The 24,138-nt window shown below is 41.6% G+C and overlaps 1 protein-coding gene across 1 annotated transcript in view; it reads right to left on the bottom strand.

The window, feature by feature from the left end:
* LOC117260077 (calsyntenin-2-like) overlaps nucleotides 1-24,138 on the bottom strand; it is a 373,596-nt gene that overhangs the window by 101,524 nt on the left and 247,934 nt on the right. The window lies entirely within an intron of this gene.

Here is a 24,138-nt window from a genome sequence, read left to right as displayed (position 1 = left end):
TGTTTGCAGTGAGCCAATCTCAATCATTATCAGAGATTCAAACTGCGTACCCTGCATATTCATAAATGCTGTCAACACAGATTTCCAGCATTTGCTCAGTCAGAGCCCTGTCAGTCCAGTTGCCTTCCACTGTCATGCGGCAGCAACATTGCATCATCACTGTACTAAATTCGTACTTTAAGAGCAAGATATACCACCTGACAATTAATTGGACAGCAAACTCCCAACCATACTATCCCATCCATCAGGGTTGTTTGCTTCAACACACAAATGAGTTCCCATCCATCCATCTAGGTATCTGTCTATCTATCGAGCATTGCTAGCTAGGAGCTGGAGGCATGAGCATGAAGCCGAGCTGACGTGAGGAGAAGAAAGGGAGCAGCTCTTTGTTGCTCACCAGCCTGTTAAATCTGCCATGTTCGCTTCCTCACACACTCACCACCTCGTGCTCCAACACATACACACACTGCATCTGTTTTGTAGTTGATTTACCTCCTCCAGACTGCGGGTGCTGTGGGCTGCTGCAGCACTGTTACTATGGGATTGTCACTGGCTGTGATGAGAATAGGCACAAACAATGGTGCGGGCTAAACGAGAACAAAAAAAACGCGCGCATGAGCACATAAAAAAGGACGCAAACACAAAAGGCTCGACTGAGTTTTTTTTTCTCACACATTGCTTTTGCACAAATTACTGTATATATTGTGTACATGGTTGATTACCCATATCCCCTTATGCTGTAGTCCCTTTTGGAGGATCATGGCTCAAAGCTAGTCAGGTATAGCTAGCTGACTGATCAAGATCAAGGTTTAAGAAGTATTAGGAATGACTGAAGACCCACATTTAAAGCTCACAACAACAGCCGACTTGCATCAGCTTTGTAAGATTAAGCGTTTAGCTAGCCTTGATGTCAGTGATTAAAAAAAAAAATCCTAGTTACTTCTACAACAAAGGTTCATCAGTTATTCTTCTACTGGCTTTTCTCTCCTTCCACCATTATCCATTGCTAGAGACTTAAAAAAACAGCATCTTCTCCCTGTTTTGTACCATTAAATATGATAATATGACAATCTGATAATCCCATTTCATTTCTTCTTGTCAAGAGTTAGATGAGAATATTGCTACCACTCTTTGTTATGACCCAGGTCATTATCTGTCTCAGTGATGTCTCTCTCCTCCCCTCAGAGTGTGTGCATGTGGTTGAGTGTGATTGGACGTTTGCTGGTTGGACCTTCAAAGAGATTGCTGTCACCAAAATGGTCCAGTGCAAGACAGAAAATTTTAAACACCAGTTCATAGATGCACTTCCCTCTTTTCACAATGCCACTTCCAACAAAGTCAGTACTTGGACTGCAGAGTCCGTTTCCACCAAACACTTTCAGTATGGTACCTGTGGAACCAAAAGTAACCCTTCAGACATGGTACCTAGACCCTAGCGTTTCCATGGCAAACAGTACCCTTAAATGTGGGCGGGGTTGTTGTCACTCACTGCTCGGTCCAGCACTCACTGTATTTCCTCATTATCAGTGACACAAATGGAAGACTGCACCTCGTTTATCGTCCACAGAACGGAACAAAATAAAAGAGGCTGCAGTGAGAGAAATAGTGGGTTTGTGCATTTAGTCCTTCTAAGGCAAGCTCAGGGGTTTAGTGTTGCCGTTGCCTGACGCTACGGCAACACTTTTCTTTTCTCCGAGTGAAGATTACAATATATGCAGTCCACCTAACCTGGCTGAAATTAATATACAGTAAACGCTTCACGATCCACTCATTGCTAGAAGTGTATGTCATATAAAAAATTATGTAATGGTCAGCGTTGTCATATGGAATATTTAAGGTGTGTTGATTGATTCACGTTGTGATCTCATACATTACAAGTGAATGTTCCACCTTAAAAGTTGCCGGCAGTCGGCCCAGTGAATGAAGTTATTTTTTCTCAGACTCCAGCTGCTGTGAGAGGCAGCAAAACATCCTTTCATTTTATAGTTACAGTTTACTAATAAATCTCTCCACAGTATGAACAGTGGTTACATGAGCCTCAAAACCAGACACAACTCAGCCCTGAGCAGAGTGACCGTCCTCTACTGACCAATCAGACTGCAGTGTTCACAGCTCCACCTTTTAGTACCAGATCTGTGTGCTAGGTACCCCAACAGAGGGGGGACCAAACATGGGGACGGTGCAGAACGGTTCCATTGGTACCATCCACAACTTTTCACAGAGGAAACGAAAAAAAAAGCGTATGTAACTGAACTGTACCGTACCAAACTGCTCAGTGGAAACGGGGCTCAAATGTAGATTTTGTTTGTGAGTACCACAGTTTGTGAGCAGGTAAAAACTTTTGTCTTTGTTTACTTGAGTGTTGAACATGATCACTTTCTTATTTAGGAGAGCTTTCTGATCAGTTTAGAGTAGGTGAGTCGAGGTTTTGTTTCACCTCTTTTTTTAGAGTTGTTAATTGGTTTTCTTGTATTTTTTGTTTGAGCACAGTAAACAGAGCACTCTCAGCGGGTTTAGTAAGAGTGAGAAGCCCTTTTTGTTTGGCACTGCCATGTTCTTTTCTCTTGTTTTGAATGGTAGAAGTTTAGGTTAGAAACTTGTCTTTTGTTTCACTTTGGTGTTTGGTTGGGGAAGTTCAGTGTCCATGAGTATATTTTTGTTTGCTGTTTTGGAAACTGCTCAACTCTGGAGTCAAACAGATTGCCCACTTTCTTGAAATACTGTAGTATTTTATAACTGGCCTTCCTTGGGAGTGGGAAGAGTGGGGAGTCACAGCATGTTCTAAGTTCCCCTAGACCTGGGACATAATGCTCCTGTTTCTGTCTGTTAAATATATGGAGCCAGGATGTGGTAAGCTTAACTTAGCTTAAATACAGGAAACAGGAGGAAACAGCCAGCCTGTCTCTGTCCAAAATCTATCTGCTATAAAGTTAGAGTATCATCTGTTTTTTTGGCAATGTTCTGGTGACGACAGTCCTCCAGGAAGTCACTGCACCTGTCTGGCAAAATTCTGACACATAATCCCCTGTAAAACTGCAATCAGTCGCTTTAACACTTTAGTTTCTCTGTAAAATCAGATTTCATATCACATGAAAGTGTAGATGCTGGAAGAAGCTGGAACATTCTCACCCATAATCTTTTGTCATGGTAACTCATTTCATTTCATTTCATTTATTCCTTTTGACCCCTCCCCGGGGTATAAGGGTCAGACAACAAAAAATAACATTAACAAATCAGAACAGGCGGCAGCCAATGCACAGCAAAATAAATAAAACAGAATTTGTGTACATACATACAAGTCAAAGCAAATCAAGAGAAACTATTCAAGATTTTCTTTAAACTGATGTAACACAGCAAAGATTAGTTGATACAAAAACACTGTAAACACGTTCAAATCCAGTGGGTTATGTGTTTACTAAATCAGCTTTCTGGCCTTTGTTTTTGCTTTGCCATGCTGAGTGAAGGAATGAGGCTGTGCCTTTTAGATTCAGGTTGGAGCGAGGGCGCAGCAGATGCTCTGGTAATAACACACTCTGTCGACAACTGGGAGTCAAATAACCTGTCAATGACTTGGCTTTTACACTGCCAAGCTGCTTCCACACACAAAGAGGGAGGGCAGGACAGAGCAGAGCCTGGTTAAGGATGCATGGAAAGGAGTGAGGGAACGTAGAAGGACAAATGAGGAGTAATGGGTGGAGGATGTAATGTGCATATCTAAGTGAGGAAGGGTTGGGTTGGGTTTGGAAGTGGGTGATTAAGGTTTTTGGGTTAGAGAGCACTGGACAAACATGAGAAATAGGGAAAGGTGCTGGCTTTGAGGTGGTTTCCCTCTCAAGGTCTCTGAATATTTTTTTAATGTCATGGAGTAAACACCTGTAGACTATGTGTCTAGAGTGGGCAGTGACCAGCATCTGTTCAGTAATCTTGGTACCTTTAGATATATGGATAAATGCATACAGGCCACTGACATCTCCATACTAGCCAAGTCCACTACGAGGATACCCATTTTGGAAAAGACAAGATGTGAGGAGCTTTCCAAGATGATAAATCCTGATGACATGTAGCAACACTAGCAAGTCAATGCTGTCAAATATCCACTGCAGTACTTCCAAATCTGTTACATAGACCGGCACAAAACTGTAGACATTCATGTTCCCCAGAGGATTTATCTTAAAGATATGATGAGCTCCTGACTTTTCCTTAATAAGTAGATTGAAATGATTTGGTTCAGGCTAAAATATCTTGACGACAATGGGATGGATTGCCATGAAATTCCTTGCAGACATTCATGGTTCCTGCAGTGTCGATTTTAATAATTTTAATTTATTGCCATCAGGTTAACATTTTAATTTGTCCAATGTATCAGATTTTAATTGGTGATGTGTTACCAATACTAATACCTGCAATACTGATGACATTCCCACCAGCATCAGGCTGCTAACTAGCTTATGCTAGCAAGCTAACAGGCTAAACTTAGATGGTAAACCTGGTTTACATTACCTGCTAAACTAAGGATGTTAACAGTCTAATTGTGAGTGTTAGCATTTGGCACATTACAACCTCATGTTGTGTTCACATGGGCACAAATACAACAAATTTGTGCAAGTGAATTACACATAAAGTCAACGTAAAGATGTGATAAGACGTGAATTCCCACTCGGTAGCGTGATGGAGGCGACGCAAATGATGCAAAATACATGAATTAAGCAGCAGGAATGAAGCAAGTAGCATAATTTTGTGTCATATCCTTTTTCACTTCACAAGACTTGAAGAATCTGACCTTCAATGGCCAATTTGTGCCATGATAGCCAATCAGCAATGAAATCCCCTGGGGATGTATGCTGCTGAGGATGTACCAGCAGATGTTCATTGATCGATTCAGCAAATTAATCCGTGTATGACAGGAGTCAACACAAACTACTGTAACTTTCAATGTAGTGTGAATAACACGGCATGAAAATTTGCATTCGGTGTGAACACAACATCACAAGGCCACTATAGTGTGACTCATGGAGGGATTACTGAGCAGGCCTCCCCCTCCAGCCTTCATCTGTGAGGTTGCAAAATATCACTTGCAGGGGCATAGCCATCATTTCAGAAGTGAGGGGGACAAATTGTTCAGAGGTCTATTGAGTGATTTATCATCCACTCGCATTCAATTGCACCTCTCCTTAGTGGCTAAAGAGCCACATAACACAGCCACAGTACAGCACCAGGGGACCGACTTTAGTTCTTTAAAATTATATACTATCAAAACCTAAAGTTTTAGCTCCCAAACTCTTGTTGAGTTGACACAGAATGACCCTCGAGCATCTACAGGCAGTGGTCGAATTGCTATTTTTTAACAAGAGGGATGCAATATAGCTTTGATTTTTTTTTTGCGTGCACACATCATCAAATATGACAGTACAGATGTGCAAAATTAATCAAGATAAAGAAAAATATCACGACCTATACCTGCTGCCTTTAAAAAACACAAATAATGCAGTAGTACTGCTATTGCAATACAGACAAAAAACATTTTAGAGTATAAATAAGAGTAGCTCTGAAATAGCTGTTGAAATTAATCTTAGAGTCACTCTTATCCTATAGACATTTCCTTAGACAGTTATAATTTCTCCTTACCTGTGAAGCCTTGAGCTGATAATTGGTACTGCTGTCAGGTCCCTGTCCTGATACCTGCCTGGTTTCTCCCTGTCCCTCTTCTATCTATTCTAATAATATAGATAATACATGTGCAAAGCAAAATTCATAAATAGAATTAGGAATAGTAGTGGTGACAAAGCTGTGGAAATTAACCTCAAAGTCACTTCTATGCTATAGATATGTTCTCTCAGCCAGTTATAATCCCCCCTCACCTATGAGAACCCTGCTATGCCCATGATCACTTGTATTAGTGTACCGACCAGGAAGAGACTTAAAACGACCACTAAGAGGTGCAAAGAGACACAAAATAATTACAATGAGGGCTATAAACCAACAAAGAGACACAAAATGATAAACAGACAAAAACAAAAATGATAAAAAATGATCTCAAAGACACAGAAAACCACCAAAAAAAAAAGCATCATGACGACAAAGACATGCAATACAACAGAAAAAAAGAGGCAAAACCACAAAGTCTGTGTGTCTTTCTCCTGTTTGGGTGGTGGCAACTTTTGCACATCTGTGCCCAAGGGCCCATTGTTTCGTTATCTGCCCATGGCGTGACTTTACACTCTCATTCTGGTTATGTTTCGAAAGGGAATACTTGTTATGCAATACCTAATGTTAGTGGAATGGCAACATACTCAAGCAGGCATGATTGACCGTCTTTCATGACAGTCCTGATCACCATGCAGTTCATGACTGACCCCACTTTGACAGAAGCTGATGATGAATGTAAACAGAAAGTGTCAAATGCACCACCCTCAGATATAATGAGGAATGGGCTCACTGGTGGGAATGCAAATGAGTTACAAGGAGCGTGGGTGCAGCACATCGTGAAAACAAATCACAAGACCAAGTACAGTAGCAGATGTTCCTTCACGCCAAAAGACACATTTCTTTTTGAGACACGACTCCCCTCCATGGTAGGCCTGAGGTAGGGGGGTGTTGAGACAGTGTGGAACTGCTGACGTAGACATATGAGCTGTTAAGGAAAAGAAAATAAAATGAACAGAGATACACTCTCACCACAAAGCAAAAACAGTTTACTCTTCATTTCATAGCCTCTGTTTAGATAAGACCCATACAAATAGCCTCATATCACTGATAAATATATGGCAGCGGCATTTATCTCTAATAATGGGAAACAGCAATAACATGAAAAACGGTCCTTTGCCAAAAACCCACTGGACTGTACTGAGGTGTGTTTACAGGCACAAACAGAGAAACACATCTCTGCCTTGAATCTGTGCTCTTTTAAAATGTCTCATAATGGAACCTTTCGTCTGTGTTTTGAAACACCAAACCTCTATCTCCATTCTTCTCCCTGACATAGTTTTTAGGCATTGATGTGCTTCTCTCACAAGTGGTTAGAAATGAACTCGAACTGAATACTTTCCACAGAAACCTTGTGTTAGTTTATGAAATAACACAACCTCTTGCTGTACAGGACTGATACTGACATCTATATTGTGATAGCTTGTATTGTCCCTAAAGCAGAGGTGTTTTTCTTTCCTAAAGATATTTAAAGTGCGGTAACGGCATTGACAGACTGACATAAAAATTGACATCTGATATTGACATAATGGCATCGTATTCACGTTGCAGACTCCAAGGAACACAGTGTGATTAATTTTCATAAACTCCAGTTTATCCAGAATTCAGCCGCCCATATCTATTACTAGAACCCCTTCCGTAGATCATATCACTTCAACTTCATCGGCCTCCTGTTAAATATAACATTGATTTTAAGATTCTGCTTCTCACCTTTAAGGACCCTCATAATCAAGCCCCTTCCTACCTGTCTGAACTCCTTCATATCTACACACCCTCCCATCATCTTAAGCCCCGTTTCCACCAAACACTTTCGGAATGGTACCTTTGGAACCAACAGTAACCCTTCAGACATGAGCCTCAAAACCAGACACAACTCCTCTACTGACCAATCAGACTGCAGTGTTCACAGCTCCACCTTCTAGTACCAGATCTGTGTGCTAGGTACCTCAGTATGGAATAGTCCCATTGGTACCATCCACAACTTTTCATAGTGGAAACAAAAATAAAGCGCACCGAACTGAACTGTACTGTACTGCTCGGTGGAAACAGGGCTTCACATCCTCTTCTGCAATCCAACTCACATCACCATCTGCCTACTTGACTACCATGAATTCTAGAGCCTTCAGCAGTTCTGCCCCCCGCCTCTGGAACTCTCTCCTCCATGACATTTGCAATATTGACTCCCTTTCCACTTTCAAATCTCGTCTGAAACACACCTTTTCAAGATGGCATATTCGGTCTGATTTAATGGAGACACACATAGTGACCTGCACTGATGATGACTGCATACCTACTATTCATAATTATGATTTTTGTCCGGTCATTTTTTTAACTTTTATTGTACATCTTATCTTCAATATAATGATGATAACTCTGTCTGTGTCTGTGTGTCTGTGTGTGTTTCTGTGTGTGTGTCTGTTCCACGTTTTTCTCCTCACTGACTTGGTCAATCCATGTGAAATTTGGCACAGTGTTAGAGGGTCATGGGAGGATGGGAATGAAGCAATACTACATCAATTGACCACCAATTGAAATTGCAAACTTTGAATGGGCATATCTCATGCCCCATATGTCGTAGAGACATGAAACTTTGCACAGAGATGCCTCTCCTCATGAGGAACACATTTGCCTCAGTAACTCATAGCTACCTGTTATATAGATTTTCCACCATTTTGAATTTTTTGAAAAACACTTCAAATGGATCTCTTCCTAGGAAGTTTGACTGATCTGCATGAGACTCGGTGAACATAATCTAGGGACCAATATCTAAAGTTCCCTCTTGGCAAAAGTTGGAAAACTTACTAAAACTGAGCTTCTATAAGGCAATGAATATTGCGGAGGGTGTGGCTCATCACATAAAGGTGTATAACATCTCAAGGGTTTCACCCATCACCACGCAACTTTGTAGGCATATGACCACACATAATCTGAGGGGACCCCTCCATTATTGACCCCATCAAACAAAATGGGGGCGCTAGAGAGCTAATTTCTTTTATTCTGCAATTTCCTATGACCTGTATCCCAAACACACACCATGTGAAACTGTATGTGGGCAACTGTGCACTCAATGGCTATGGACTAGTTACAGAATTGTTTGAATTTATGATGTAGGGATACACTGCTGCTTGTTGTTTTTCTGTGTCTGGTAAGGTGTCCTTGACTGCTCTGAAAGCCGCCCATAAATATAATGCATTATTACTATTATCATTAGTAGGGCCTCCCAAACTCCATAATGCTATAAATAACTGCAGCATAAGGGTTGATTTTTGCAAAGCTGAAATATGACTATGTGCACTTACTACATTCACTAAAGTATTGTATTCCTAAAGGGTAGCTTTTGCATTTTCTAACCTTGACCCCCACTTTTTGTGTGTGTGTCTAAGTACATACAGTTTTTGGAATTGGTCCAGTATTGACTAAAACAGCTGCAACCAGCAGTGGATAAACAGGTTTTAATGTAAACTCTGTGGGCACTTGTGCACCATCAATTTTCATACACTAAAAAAGCTTGTTTTTGCCACTGACAGGCTCAGAGTGTTTTGTTTTCTATAACTGTATAAGTGTCTGACAACTTATTGAAACATCCATACAGAGGTCGACCTTTGTGTTAAAGAGTAAGATCCTTTTTGTTTAACATCAAACAGCCCTGAAATTGCCATCCTCAAACACGCCAGGCTCCATTTAAATAAATGGTAATTTAAGCGTGCATTGAGCCAGTTTATTTTCTAATTTAGGGAATTAAGAGTTTATTGCAACCAACCCAGAGATGGTTTGTTGGAACTGTGGAGAAAAAAAAAAGTAATGAAGCTTTCTTTTAATTTTGTTTTGTTTCAGATAACTTCCAAAGAGCGTGTTTTAAAATGACTGGTTATTTTAATGTAGTCTGGTGGGTTTAATGATAGTAACTTTGGGGCTGTTTTTGTTTAAACAAAACAAATCTTACTCTTTAACAACATGGTCGACCTCTGTAGCAATCCTTTCTATAAGTTGTCAGACATTTAGAATAACAATCTGAGCCTGTCAATGTTGTCAAAAACAAACACTTTTAGTGGATGTTAATTGAAGGTGCTCAATTGCTCGCAGGGATTACATTGCAGACTGTTTTGCTTCTGCTGGCCACAGTGGACTCTCTCAATACTGGACCAATTTCAAAAACACAAAAACATAGAAAAATAGTTTCCAGGTTGTAAAATACCAAATGGGATTTTCCTTAAAGACAATGCATAGATTCATACTGAAGGTATTCCTCTCAATCATCACTTATGACCCACTAGAAGCGTGAAGCGGCATATGTATCTGCGGAGCCTGTATTCACTTCTCTTTTTATTCCACCACAATATGTGACTATGGCTACTAGTCATTTTTGATACTTTAAAGTACATTTTGCTGATAATACTTCTGCACTTTTACTAAAGATTTTGAATGCAGGCCTTTTCCCTAACTGAATATTTTTACAGTGTGTAGAAGATCTAATAAATTTCTCTGCCAGTGAATTCTCATTCAGTGAATAATTGATGGAGGGTACATTTTCCTCTTCAGTAATACAGATCATTTGTTTTACAGTAGATTATTTCTTACCGCATATGATGTATTCTTTGATGCTATTGTAAGCATGGTTAACATATCACGGTGGTGGTTAACCTGTGATTTTCAGCCCATTTCAACATCTTTACAAATAGGTCTGTAGCTTTATGGTTCAGTCAACTGAAAGCATCCCATATGTTTTGCATTGCCATTCTGGGCAAGGGTTTACACATGCACACTTAGCCACCATAAAAGGGTTTATTTGAAGTCTGGCTATGTATGAAGCAGTGGTTCCTGTAATCTTCCAGAGCCACTACTGAGCTGCATTTGTGTCCCTGCTAAATAATTTAGTCCTATTTAAGAGGCTCTGAAGAACTCTGCTGCTACTGATGCTATCATCCACAGGTGCAGCATGAATACACTGACAGTACAAACAGGACTAGCATATTTACACATACAGACATGCGTCCAAAAATCACACAGAAAGTCTTTGTATGATGTGAGCTGGATGCATACATTTAGATGGACAGAAAACACATTCAGTACACACACACTCACTACTCATACACAGGCACAGTAACACACAGGCTTGCACTATGGCTCGACTGTCTTAAAAGCAGTGTGGGTTTAATAGGAAGCTATTTGGTCTCTCTTGAGTAGTGTGCTCGCCTGCAGTACACTGAAGAGAACTCACACAGTGGGCCCAAGAGTTCCTCTCTCTGTGAATGTGAGAGGAAGATGAGGAGCAGAGGAAGCAAGGCAGACATGAAAACGATCATGTGGAAGTAGAAACTCCTCAAAGGGGCTGTGATCATCAAAAAAAAGAAGAAAAAAAAGGAGAAACTCAATGTGTGAAACTCAGCAGGTTTTTGGCGTTGTGTTGTAACCTGCGTATGAAAAGCCAAACATGTACGAATCATGATCTAAATGTTTAGTTTAAATCAGATTTCAGAGGTGATTGTGTAACCACAGATACATAATGTCAGCCTATTACTGTAAGATGTGTTGGGATTCACTGGACCACAGATGATTTGTGGTTTGTTACAATCTAAACTGGAACATGTGAAGGCTTTTTCTCTGGGTCTTGCAGTCTGAAATGGTGGCTGAGACTGCATGTTTTTTGTTCATGAAAGAAAGGACAGCCATTTGGCACTCATCTCACAGGACCAGAGCCCTGCCCATGGGCTCAGATTTCAAACTTGACTGGGCACTACTGAAGGAGACGTTTCTGCTCTCCATCAGACTCGCTCTCTCTTCTCCTGAACCTCCATAGAGGTAGGACGTAGGCAGGAGGACCTGCTACGCCCTTCCCCCGTTCTCTCATCTCTGCATGCTCACAGTAGGAGCTGCAGCTTCCAGCAGACATAGAACCTGAAGACCAGACAAGTTAGTGTGCAAACACAAGGTTTGCAACCAACAAGGAGAACCAAGCTGAGTTAGCACCAGACTTCTAACTCTGCAAGGATATCAAGCAACCAGTCTCCTGGGATCTGCACCTTTGGAACAAGGACACAGCAAGGACTGCATTAGGAACCCCAGTTCTTTCCAGCCTTCCACTGCCAGCTAACAAAAGGAGCACAACACAGCAGTACAAATTAGAAATAATCACCGGGAAACTGTGTGCCCACTTTGCCTTTTCAACCTTTATTTTTTATAGGTCAGTAAGCCTCGACTCCCTTTACTTCCACAGCAAGCAGATATGTGCATTTACTAGACTATCTGTTGGAGAAACTATGTCTCCATTGTGGTTATTTAAAGTATTTTTAAACTGCATTAAAGTACTGTATAACATATAACGTATGCTTCAAATGAACTTTGTATCCTGACAAAATTTGTCAGATTATCCAACACTGTTTGAAACCATATTTTCAGTAGTCTATTTAAACTGGAGCCAGACGGTCTAAAAGCCAGACTTCTTAAAGACTGTGCTGCTCAACTAAAAGCAGTTTCTGCAAGGTTGTATTAGTCCCTCCTAGACACATGCACAGTGCCAAAATCATGGGAACTCTCAGTAAAAAGGCCAGCACCACAAAAGAAGAAGGTGCAAGTATACCAAATGATTTGCAACCTATTGCAATAACTTCCAGACTGTGTAAAACCATGGACTGTGGTCTGGCCCGCCACCTGAACAACACTGTGGTCACTACGCTAGATCCACTCCAGTTTGCATATAAGAGCAACAGATGCACTGACGATATAAAAGGATAAGGATGTGCCCGGGCTTTATTTGTGGATTTTAGCTCAGTTTCTAACTCGATGAAGACGCATATACTCCTGAAAAGGCTGATTGATCTGAACATTAATACAGCATTAGTTCTCTAGACTTTCTTACCTGCCGAGAGTCTGTGTCAGGGGGAGCATGTTGGAAGTGCTCACTGCAAGCACAGGCTGCCCACAAGGATGTGTTCTTTCCCCCTGTGCTATCCTCTCTGTTTACTAATGAATTAATGATCAATGAGAAATATTTTAGATTGTTTAAATATGCCAACATGGCCTTAGTTGGTCTTTTACAGCAAACACACCCATTAGGTGAAGCTGCCTACCTTGCCCTCGCGGAGACCCTTCAAACACGGTGTCGCATCAGCAAGTTAGAAATGAATGTGGCCAAGACTGAAGAACTGATTATTTGCACAAAATGAGATCTGAAGACTGTGGAAAATTTTAAATACCTTGGTATGGTTCTGGATTCCCATGTGACCTTCTCTGGAGTATAATTTCAAGAGATAATCAAAGTGACTCCATCTCAGTGGCCTTGGTGTTAGTCAGCAGACTTTAGAATTGGTGTACAAAACTATGGTTGAGAGTGTTTTAACTTTTCACCTTCCTGCCTGGTACAGTCATCTTAACTGTACATCCAAGAATAAACTCTCTAGGATTGTGAAAATGGCAAGTAAAATAGTTGGCAAGCAACAAAAGCCCTCCACCCAGCTCTTGACAGAAAGGATGAGGAAGAAAGCATGCCAACACATTCTCACTCCGACCTCGTCACATATCAGTGTTTAGTCATGCATTTTCTACGTCCAGATATGATTTGAAACCTGGAAACCTTGCACTCTGGGTGCTTGGTTGTTGACGTTCTGAGAAGCCGTGCTGAGTTCTGCCTGTTACGTGCATTGTCTCCTTTCAAAATACATATCCGTTTTCACAGGAAATTTACCATTTACATACAGTCTCTCTCAGAATAAACACACTACGTCAGTTCAACAAGGCGAATTGCCTTTTTTTTTTACTCCAGCACATGGTTGAGTTTAGGAAAAAAGAACAGGGTTTGGCTTTATAATCTTACAGGAGGCTAACACCGCTCTCCTGGGTGAAGGTCAGTGTTTGTTGGACCCATCCATCACCACTCCCAGCCACTCTACTCAGACTTTCCCCGTCTTAACTTTCGTTCTTGTCCTGCCGCGTTTCCCCCTGACGCTGCCCAGTGCCGTTAAATTATAACAGCGACCAGCTGTGTATCATACCAACGTTAAAGGACATCTTTTTTCATCAGTGTCTGCCGCCACAAGTCACTGCCCAAGCACCGGATTCTGCCAAGCTTGGAGTGAGACCAGGTTGGCTTTTTACAATGTTGTCTTTTGTGTTTGGTGAGCCAAAGACAAATTTCCACCCCTGGTGAACAAAAGGGATATATATAATATCTTACTGTATTGTACTGTATTCTATTCTCAGTCCCCTCTGAAGTTTGAATACTGATGCTGATGATTTTCTGAGAAGGATAATATGACAAGCATACTTTCTTTTATGCAACAATGGTTTATAAAGCTGGAAAAGTCTGCAAGATGTGACCTTTGCTCCCAAGCTTTTTGTTTTTTACCTTCACACAACCTCTTCAGCCATGTTTTATGTGTACAAAACGCATTAAGTCCTTTGAATAGAACCGGTACAGAGGTGCACCATTTGCATGAATCATTGCATCTCACCCCTTTCTAGCTTTTCCCCTGCCTGTGTGAATAGGGATTTGAAAAATACAAATCATAAAACACTTGTGCCTTTTAATACTTTACAGATGACACTTTGTACGACCCCGCTCCATAGAAGCATACTAAACACTTTAGTGCTTTTGTGATATAATTCAGATTTCAGTTTTATTTGTTTGAACTAGATTCAGGACACCATCATGTACTGTGACCTTAATAGAACTGCATGTGCAGTAGTAGCTGAGGGTCAGAACCAACTGCTCAAATTGGGAAGCTGTACTTCGCTGGCACCCCTGCTTAGCCATTGATCTCTGAAAAGTTCCTGCAGCAACCACTAACCAAGTCAAGTCAAGTCAGCTTTATTTATATAGCATTTTAAACACAGAGTTGATCCAAAGTGCTCTTACAGCACACACAGAGAAGAACACGAACAAACCAAAGAAGAGAAACACTATTAAGTAGTATCGTTGGTATCGGGGCAGCGATAGAGAAAGCCTTGTCCCTATAACACTTAGTCCAGGATCTCGGGACAGACAGAAGTCTTTGGTCAGACGATCTCAGAGCTCTCACAGTGTGATATGGGGAGAGAAGTAAGAGGAGGCGAGGCTGTTAAACACTTGGTAGACAAACACCATGATCTTAAAATGTATTCTGTAGCCAACAGGCAGTGTGGAGGCAAGAATGGGGGTAATGTGCTCCTTCTTTTTTTGCTTGTCATCTTCACTGATCTTGCCAGCAAGCTTTTCATCCTCCACAGTCGACTTCATGTTGAAGGCATACAACTACAGGCCATTCTTAGCAGACACCTTGTCACGCTGGATGTCGTCTTCAGCTTTGTATTTGTACGGACTTTGGTGAAAACTATGAACTTGCGCGAGTTTTCCGCAGAACCAGAAACAAAACAAGTCTCGCATTCTACTTATATGTTTTCTGGCAGTTGGCAACCAGCTTGTAAATGGATTACCGTCTTCCCGACCCGCAGTGTGGATATCACCATGGAGAGAGGTGCGCTACGTCAGACTTAATTCGAGCATAACTGTTTCCATCCCCCGTTTTGCGAATCAACATTTTTTCGAATCAACCAAAACCCGGCTAAAGCAAGCGTATTTTAGTTTGTGCGAATCAGGGGATTTTAATTCGAATTTTGATGTTTCCATCATAATTTTCCGATGCGATACTTCTAGATGCGCATCTAAACAAGCTGATGGAAACATGGCTACTGGTGATGGTGATCTTATTTTCCTTGCCAGTGGTCTTGTCTACAGCAGGGACATTCATGATACCATTGGCATCAATATCAAATGTAACCTCGGTCTCTTGCTGCGGCATTTTGGACTAGTGGAAGACAGGATAAACAAGACTGAGTAATACAAAAATATAATGAGTTGCAATAGTCCAGGCGGGGGGAAATGAAATTCAAGACTGAATTTCCCACACACCTGGTTGGATTACCAATTTACTAACTATTTTGTGCACATGGCAAAATATGTTTTTCGATCTTAAAGACGGTCCAAAGGCCGAAACATCATCAAAATAAAATAAATGCATATGGAGCCAGATTGTGCGACACTTGTTTTCTACAATCTCCTGCCAGTGATCAGCACCTCATTATAATTCATGGTGTGTGATGTTTTTATATTGTTAGATAAATAGAAAGCAAATGGACTCGAGGAAGGAAATTTTGGATGCATTTTTTCAATGTTTATTCTCCAAATTATATGATTACAGACTATTTTGTCTTCCTGCTAGATTTTGAGAGGCTCGGTGAAATATGTGGATGTTATACTTGCACACAGATGATCTCTCAGGCATTCTGTTTGGTTGTAAGAACTCGGACACACACACTCACAGTGTCCAGTTATAATACTTAGGCATATCCACTGCTCTGTGTGCACCCACATACAGCTGAGGTAAGTTTCCAGCCTCCTCCTTAAAATGAAGGGTGTGAAAAGCAGAGACTGAGAGACGGTGAGGAAGGGAAGATGGATAGAGGTGCTTAAGAAAATGATGCATCATCACACTTTCATGCTGTTCCTTGTCTCTGGAGGGTGGGGAAGAGTGTGTGTGTGCCATCAGTAAGTTCTTGCATGCTTTTAAAATGTGTATGTAGATGTGTGGACGTGTGGGATGACGGTTATGTGAACATATTGTGTGTGTATGCGCATGTGTGTGTATGCAAAAATGCTGACACTACATTCAAGTAGTCAGAGGGGGTCGTCATTACTCGTCCCAGCCATCAGTGGAAGAGCCAATTTCCATTTAAAAGAGCGCTCTGCTCCTCTTTCCCTTCCTTTCCTTTGCTCTCCACCTCTGTCCTCTTCCATCTCTCTCCTCCAGCAAGTTCCATCTCTCTGATTTCTCCTCTTCTTTCCTGGCGGTCTTGCTCTCTCTCTTACCCCACAATGCCCCAAAAGCATTCATTTTAATGCTTTCATGCATGCTCTTTGTGCGCCATACAAGAGACTTGACTCTTTTTTTTTTTCTTTCTTGAGTGCATAGAGAGCTCTTACTTGTTTCGTTGGAGCGCAAGGCTTGCAACAGAAAAAAAAAAAAGTAGGGCTTTTAAAGTTGGTTGCTGACAAAAATGTGAAAACAAGTCACAAAGTTGAATGACAAAATGAATCGGAGAGGAATCATTCTTCCTTCCAGAAAGTTCATGTTGGGTTGTCAGGCATTTAGCTGGAGGATGCAATGTTCTCTTCAAATCGGGTACTGGCTGATGTGAACAGAAACATGCCTCAAATGAATGCTGATGTTGCTCCATATTATTTGCTATTAAGTTTGTCCCGTCAGCTTAGAGGGGATATGATATTATACTATCAATTTCCACAGTTATGCAGACGACACGCAGCTTTATGTTACGCTGACTGGTAGTGACAGTCTCTCTCATGTTATGGCTTGTCTCTCGGATTTGCATGTCACAAAACTTTCTCCAGCTCAGTGAGTCTCAATCTGAGGTCCTTTCTTTTTTGGTCCCCCAAACCCGACCTCCTGACTCAAAACAGAACCTTGGGAGCATGCCCTCAAATGTAAAGCATCCTGCCCACAATTTGGGTGTCATTTTTGACTCTGAGCTCTGATTCGACATACAAATAACCAAGGCTGTGCAATCGTGCTTTCATCAAATTAGAGACATTGCAAAAGAAAATTTTTTTTTTTTTTTTATCTCTAGGAGACCTTCAAAAAGTCATTCATGCTTTTATCTCATCATGTCTGAATTACTGTAATTCCCTGTATTCAGGGCTCAGCCAGAAGACCACATCCTGTCTCCAGCTTGTTCAAAACTCGGCTACCAGACTTTTAACTAATTCCAACAGACAAAACCCCATAACACCCACCCTTACAATGCTACACTGGCTATGTGTTATGTATAAAATTGATTTTAAACTTTCACCAAATACTTTTAAAGCCCTACATGGCCTTGCTCATACATTCATTGCAGATTTACACACGCCCTATGAGCCTAGCTGCTGCCTGCGCCCCTCAGGTAGGACCCTCCGAACTGTTCCTGCAGCCTGCCTCATTACAAAAGGAAACCAGGCATTTTCCATTAGAGCCCCGCGGCTGGGGAACTCCTTACCTGAAGAACTCAGGTTAGCAAACTCACTGTCTTTGTTTAAAACACTCCTCAAAACATGCTTTTACAGGAAGGCTTTTTTTACAGTAAGTCTGTTGTGTGTCAAGTTTTAATCCTTCTTTTTTCAATTTTATTATTTATTTATTGTCATGACAGACTCTGATTTATCTGGTCTTAGCCTATGTTCAATGTTTTTATTGCTGTTTTTATCTTAATGCTGTCTACTATTTTGTTTTGCCTCATAAAGCACTTTGTTAGTGTGTTTTTAAAGTGCTATTCAGATTGTTTCTGCTGGCCTTGGATGACCACGAAGGAAACAAATTCATGAAGAATGAGAACTTGTGAGAAGCATTTCCTGATGTCAGAATCAGTTAGAAACAAACTGGCAACTGAATAAACTTCCAAGATTAAACAGTGTCACATAATGTGTCCCAATTTCATACTATAGGCCTATACCCATTCTCAGGTTTTGGGTATGTGGTGTGTTCACACAAAATGCTCTCAACGACATCAGAATGCATCCTAAAAATGGTTGGATTTTTGATGTACACTACATTCCCACATTTCAATACACAAAGGAAAAGGAAACTCTACCCATGGCTACAAATTTAAATTTCAGGAAGTGGTGAGACGGCTCCGGGAACACCTTTGAAAACAAACAAAAATAGGCATTAAAATATCTAACCACTTTTTTAAACCCCACCCCGACATCCAAGCTAATATGATATTTGTTATTAACAGTGTGTCCCTTTGAAACAAGTTTGAAAACAACATAAATATGATAAATCTCATCTGTCATCACCGTCTGCTCTGTGCAGCGCCTGCAGTGACAGAAACTATTATGATACTTCTTCTAAAAGTCTCTAATGGGATAATTTCTAATGAAATTGCACTATTTCTCATTCTGCTGGATTCTGTGGAAAGCCTCCTAAAAGACCCCAATTTCATGTCTGGTGTAACTCTAATACTTCTGCCCCCCTTTGCGGATTGAGCGAAAATGACAATTTAATCCTGGGTGTTTAGAGTGGAGACACTGAATCGGCAAAAAGGAGCCAAAAAGTGCTTTCTGGGGCCCCCCACCTTCTCTTCTCTCTGCCTTTATTTTCATCCCGCTCATGATGGCAGCAGACTAAGCGGACTACTCGAGACAGCCCACGTCCTCTATCTCCTCACGGGGGATCCCGAGGGAATCCGAGGCTAGTTGGGATATACGCTGTAATCCCTGCAGCATGTCAGCCCCGGGTCTGCTCCCCGCCCACAGGGAGGTATTCCAGCATGTTGCTCTTTAGTCACTATCTAAAGCTCATAGCCATGGGTGAAGGCCAGAACATAACTGTAGATTGACTGGTAAACTGACATCACAGCCGTCTGATGTGTCTACATGATTGCAGTACCCGCCCGACGAGACCCCGATGCTTAAAGTCTCTCCCTTGGGCAAAACCTTTACCTCAGTATCTTTTATCTTTTCCCATGCCTTTTTTCTCCTCTCCCATCCAGCCACTCCCCGCTGTTTTATCCCCCTCACATCTCCCTCCCATACTCCCTTTTACTCTCTTTGTCTTTGTAATCATGATCACTCAGTGTCGCCCTGACACTCCAGTGGCACTATAAAGAAAACTCCAATCTCAATAGGCAGAGAGACAGCGACCGAGGGAGTGTAATCCCTCTTGCATAGGTCTGTGGGTGTGTGTCAGGGCGCATCATGCTTTAGCACCTAAGCTGTGTCCATTCCCTGTTGTGTCTGCAACTGTGTATCGATGAGGTGTATCTATAATTCGTTAGCAGGACTGTGCAAAAGTATCTTCACTCTGCTAACATGCACGGACACACATGCACAGACACACTTCCTTTTTTATCCATCCGTTGCTCTCATCTGACACAATAAGGTGAACCCATGCTGTCAGGCCCCTCTCTATCTTTTTACTCCTGCCACCATTCATTCATCCCTCCCGCCTGAAGCCAGGGAGGCTTCACATGAGTTGATCCCTGTGACAGCATGTGTGTGTGTATATTTGGTGTAATGCAATAACAGCAAAAAGGGGAGCAAGAGGAGAAATCTAGTGACTGTGATTTACACAGGGAGACTAGTAGATTCCCACTTTAAATTAGTGGTAGATCAGAGAGGAAAGACAAATGGAGAGACTGAGAGAAAACACGAACATGAGGGTGAAGTGATAAGCCAGGTGGAGAGATGAGAGGAGAGAAAAATAAAGGGGGCCAAAGTAAGAAATAATCAAGCCAACAAAGGGAAGAAGAAAGAGAACAAAGTGAGGAGGAAAAAAATGCAGGACACAAAAGGCAAAAAGGAAACAGCCAATGTAATAAGGGAAAACAAGCTAATACCAGAGAGGGGATGAAAAGTGCTAAAGCAGCAGCCAGACAGCCTCAGTCTGAGATTAGAGAGGAAGCAAGAAAGGAGTAGCAGGTTAGAGGAAATGGGAAAGGGAAGTGCCGAGCCATTTATTTTTCTTCTTCCTCTCTTTAATTCATCCTCTTCCTACTCTTATCAGAGATCAGGACCATTGGCTGCCACACACACACAAACACACCGACACACACACACACACACACACACACACACACACACACACACTTGAATAGCATACTGGAGAGTGGAGCAGAAAATGCAGCTCCCTGCCTCAAAGAGAGAAAATGCCTGAGAGGCTTTGTTGATTTCAGATACACCACCGGAGGTTGGCTCTCAACTTTCCACCAACTCTACTGCTAACTGCACTCTGTCCCCGAGCCTCTGACACCCTTTAGCCAAATATTGTCAGATCATATCTTAAAAGCTATACTGGTTTGGGAGTGTTGTTTCTGTGACTTTCTCTCATAATTTAAGGCTATTTAAGGTCAGATGATTTAACTCTCAGAAAACAAAATTACACAATCTTCCTCTTAAGTTGAATTTAGCAGCAATAATGCACCCTGGTTCAATTCGACTCACCTTGGGGTTTAGCTGCTACAGCCTTGTTGGGACCAGTAGTTATGATGTCTAATATTAGGCTAATTTTAGCAACAATTAGATAGAGATTACTGTGTGGTGCATATTACTGAGCTAGCTGAGTCATATGATTTTCTATCGGCTACTTATGTTATTGACAAGGTGTGTCAGGGCTGAATGCGCAGGAATTTTAGGACTAATCAGTGGCTGCTCATGGTACTGCAACTCAAGAAAGATCGTTGGGGCCCAAAAAGCATTTTCCCCATACTGTAGAAGAGATTAGGGTTGCCCCTTGAGAACTGAAGATTCAAATCATCAGTCGGAGACCCCTCAATCGACTGAGATTGAAAAGCAGTTTTTTTTTGTCAGTCAGTGTGCAGTTTAGCCTACTTGTGGGGACATTTCAGTCCTCAGATTCAGTTGCAGAGTTAGAGCTCTTCGCTTTCTCCTGAGGAGGAGACGCTTTGCACTGTCAGGCTCCCAGAAGACGTTTCTTCTACCTTGTACTTAAAAGTGACGAACTTACAGCTCACAGAAACTTAATGACAAACTGTCTCTGGCTTTTGTTTACAACCCTGTCTCACTCGGAAGTCATAGAATACCGACTGTTGGGAAGTGACTTCCAGCGTCAGACACTGACAAAAAAAGCAGTCCTTTCACATTGGCATATTATGTGACTGCTCGCTGTAATTGTGCAGTTGTGCAGCCCTACTTGACCCTGACCCGTCCAAGTAGGGCGGGCAGGAGGGCTGTGGTGGATTGGTCCTACACACACTGACTTTCACCCGGAAGGCCAGTGTTTGCTACCTGTATAACTGTAAAGCCAAACCCTGTCCTTCTTTCCTAAACCCAACCACGTAAATGTTAACGTAACAATGCACGCTTGTTGTTGAAGGAAAAAATCGTGGTGTTGTACCGATGTAGTGAGTTTATTTTGAAAGAGACTGTATACAAACTGTACATTTCCTGTGAAAATGGAAGTGTATTTTGAAAACAGACAATACATGTAACAGGCTGAATGTCCCAGAACATCAACAACCAACACACCCAGGGTTCCCTTGCACATAATATCTCGACAGGGAGAGTCCATGACCAAACATTAATATGTGACGAGGTCGCAGTGAGAATGTGCTGCTGTTTAATACCTAGTGTCAGAACTCTCAAACTATAAATGGGATAAAAGGAACACATAGTTGAATATTCATATTAAACAGCCGAACCTGATTTGACTGACATGATGCTGAGTCTGGAACAGCCCTAAAAGAGACAGCTAAATACCTAACAGGACACCTCAAACTATACAAAACGGTCCACGATCCTTTTTGTATAATGAATTTTGCATTCATGAAGGTTAAAGATTTGTCAGGCCTGTCCAGAGTAAGAAACATAGGAGAGGAGGATGGATGTAACCAACACTTGCTTATGGTTAAGAAAAGATTGTGTTTTGGCTTAAAATACCACATTTTGGTGGCACTATCTCTGTGTCTCAGTAAACACTTTTCATGGCACTAGCCCTGGTGGAGAATAGTGACAGGTTGCTAAAAAAATACCCACTTTTGGTTCGCTAAAAAGCAGCTGAGAAAAACAGCAATGGCTCACTGAACAACAACTGCATTTGGTGTTGTTGATCTCAAATTGTGGTCTGCAGCTTGGCAGGCGTCTTGTCTCGGTGTCACATCCACCGTCTCCTCCACCTCTTGATGACAAAGTCAGCTTGTATACTACTTTGCTTTAGAAACTGTGATATGAAACATAGTACAAAGGCAACACATTTGTGGTTTACAGAAACATACAATGAGTACATTTTCTTCTGGTGAATGGGCCGACTACCAAATAAGGTTTATTTGGTAGTCAATTTGTCAGAACTGTGTCACAGAAAAGTTTAGTTAAGGTTCTTGCTGATATGTCTTTGTCCTTTAAAAGTGCTCGTGGTTTAGTGTCTCCCTTTGATTTGTGTGTTAATTAGCACAAGTGCTTCCCCCCCGCGCTGATCGGTCATTCTTGTCACTTGTGACAGCCTATTCTTTGCTCTGGACATTTGGAATAAACTAATGAGAGCAACAGCTGTTAAGTTAAATAGCCCGTGTGTGAGAGTAAATCACAACATCTATCTCTCTCCATGTCTCTGCATCTTAATTCTCACTTTAAGACTGAATCATTGCTGTGCATTCAGCATTGTAAGCTGGGGCAACCAGCTTACAATGAAACGTTCCTGATTCTGACTGTGATGACAAAATGAATTATGGTGGTATTACTGCTGTCACTGTAATGTTTTACTGATTATTGGCCTGGTTTATTTTCTATCTAATAAAAAACAATTGCATTACAGATTTACCCAACAAGCAGCAGCCCAGCTGCCAGAATAAAATAGTGGTACATTTGCACATTTCTGCAAACCGCAAATATTTTACATTTGTACATTTCATACATGATGACGAATCTCAGGGGAGATCTCAAGAGGAGACGGTGGATGGAAAGACATTTAGGCGAAATGGCTGCAAAGCAGCAGTTCAATCAGGAGAGACTCATTTTTTTCTCAGTAAAAAGAACATTTATTACTCGTGCACATGCGTATGAAAAATGTGAAAGGTCTTTGGTGATTAGACCCCATTGAGAAAGTACATATTTAAGGAGGGTGATGAATCCATAGTAGAATAGGGAATTCACCCCGAGGTCTAGATGCTGGTGGTGGTAGAGGTGGTGAAGATGAAAAGAGAGATTGTGGCGAATACTGATTGGATAAGTAGAAGAGTAAACACCCAAAATTGACTGACTGGAGGAAGCAGTGGGATAGAGAGAATTATGAATGCATGGGCACAAAGAAAGTCTTCCTGATTGAACTTATGCTGAGCTTCATACAGCAGCATACCACTGTTCAAGACCGAGAGTTTGCGACTCTAGAGATGGCTTAACCTTACCACGCAGTAACCACAGTTCAATCAGGAAGACTTTAGTCAAAGAAACTTTATTTCCATTTGCTTTATTATGTTAGGTGGTATGGCTCTGTTCTGGGGCCTTTCCGCTTTTCCTCGGGCCTACGCAGAAAGCCTCTTCACGCAGAGCAAACCTCTCTGCCCTTCCAGGTGCAAATGAGGAGATCCTGAGGCATAGAGAGCAAACCTCTCTGCCCTTCCATGCGCCTACATTGAAAGCCTAAGGCAGGGAGAGCAGCAGCAAAGACCCAGCATATTAAATGCTGCTGCACGCAATTGGATAGCACGATAGCCAATCAAAGCAAAAAACGAGGTGACGTATTCATTGTACTAAGCGCCATTGCAAACCGCACCCACGGCAAAAACGTCCTTCCTGGAAGTGAAGGCTTCTAGGGCAGTCTTCTGTTCCTCTCTCAAGGAAAAAGATAAGTGTAGTTGGCTTAGCGTTTCTTCCAAAGCTAAATTGAATGGACGCGGTCCTTTGGCAGCTGCCATCTTGGCTGTTTACTTTTCGACTCCTACAGCGGAGAGCTGTTG

This window comes from Epinephelus lanceolatus, chromosome 4, assembly GCF_041903045.1.
Source record: "Epinephelus lanceolatus isolate andai-2023 chromosome 4, ASM4190304v1, whole genome shotgun sequence".
Classification (NCBI taxonomy): Eukaryota; Metazoa; Chordata; class Actinopteri; order Perciformes; family Serranidae; genus Epinephelus; species Epinephelus lanceolatus.
This window is presented reverse-complemented; position numbering and strand designations above follow the sequence as displayed.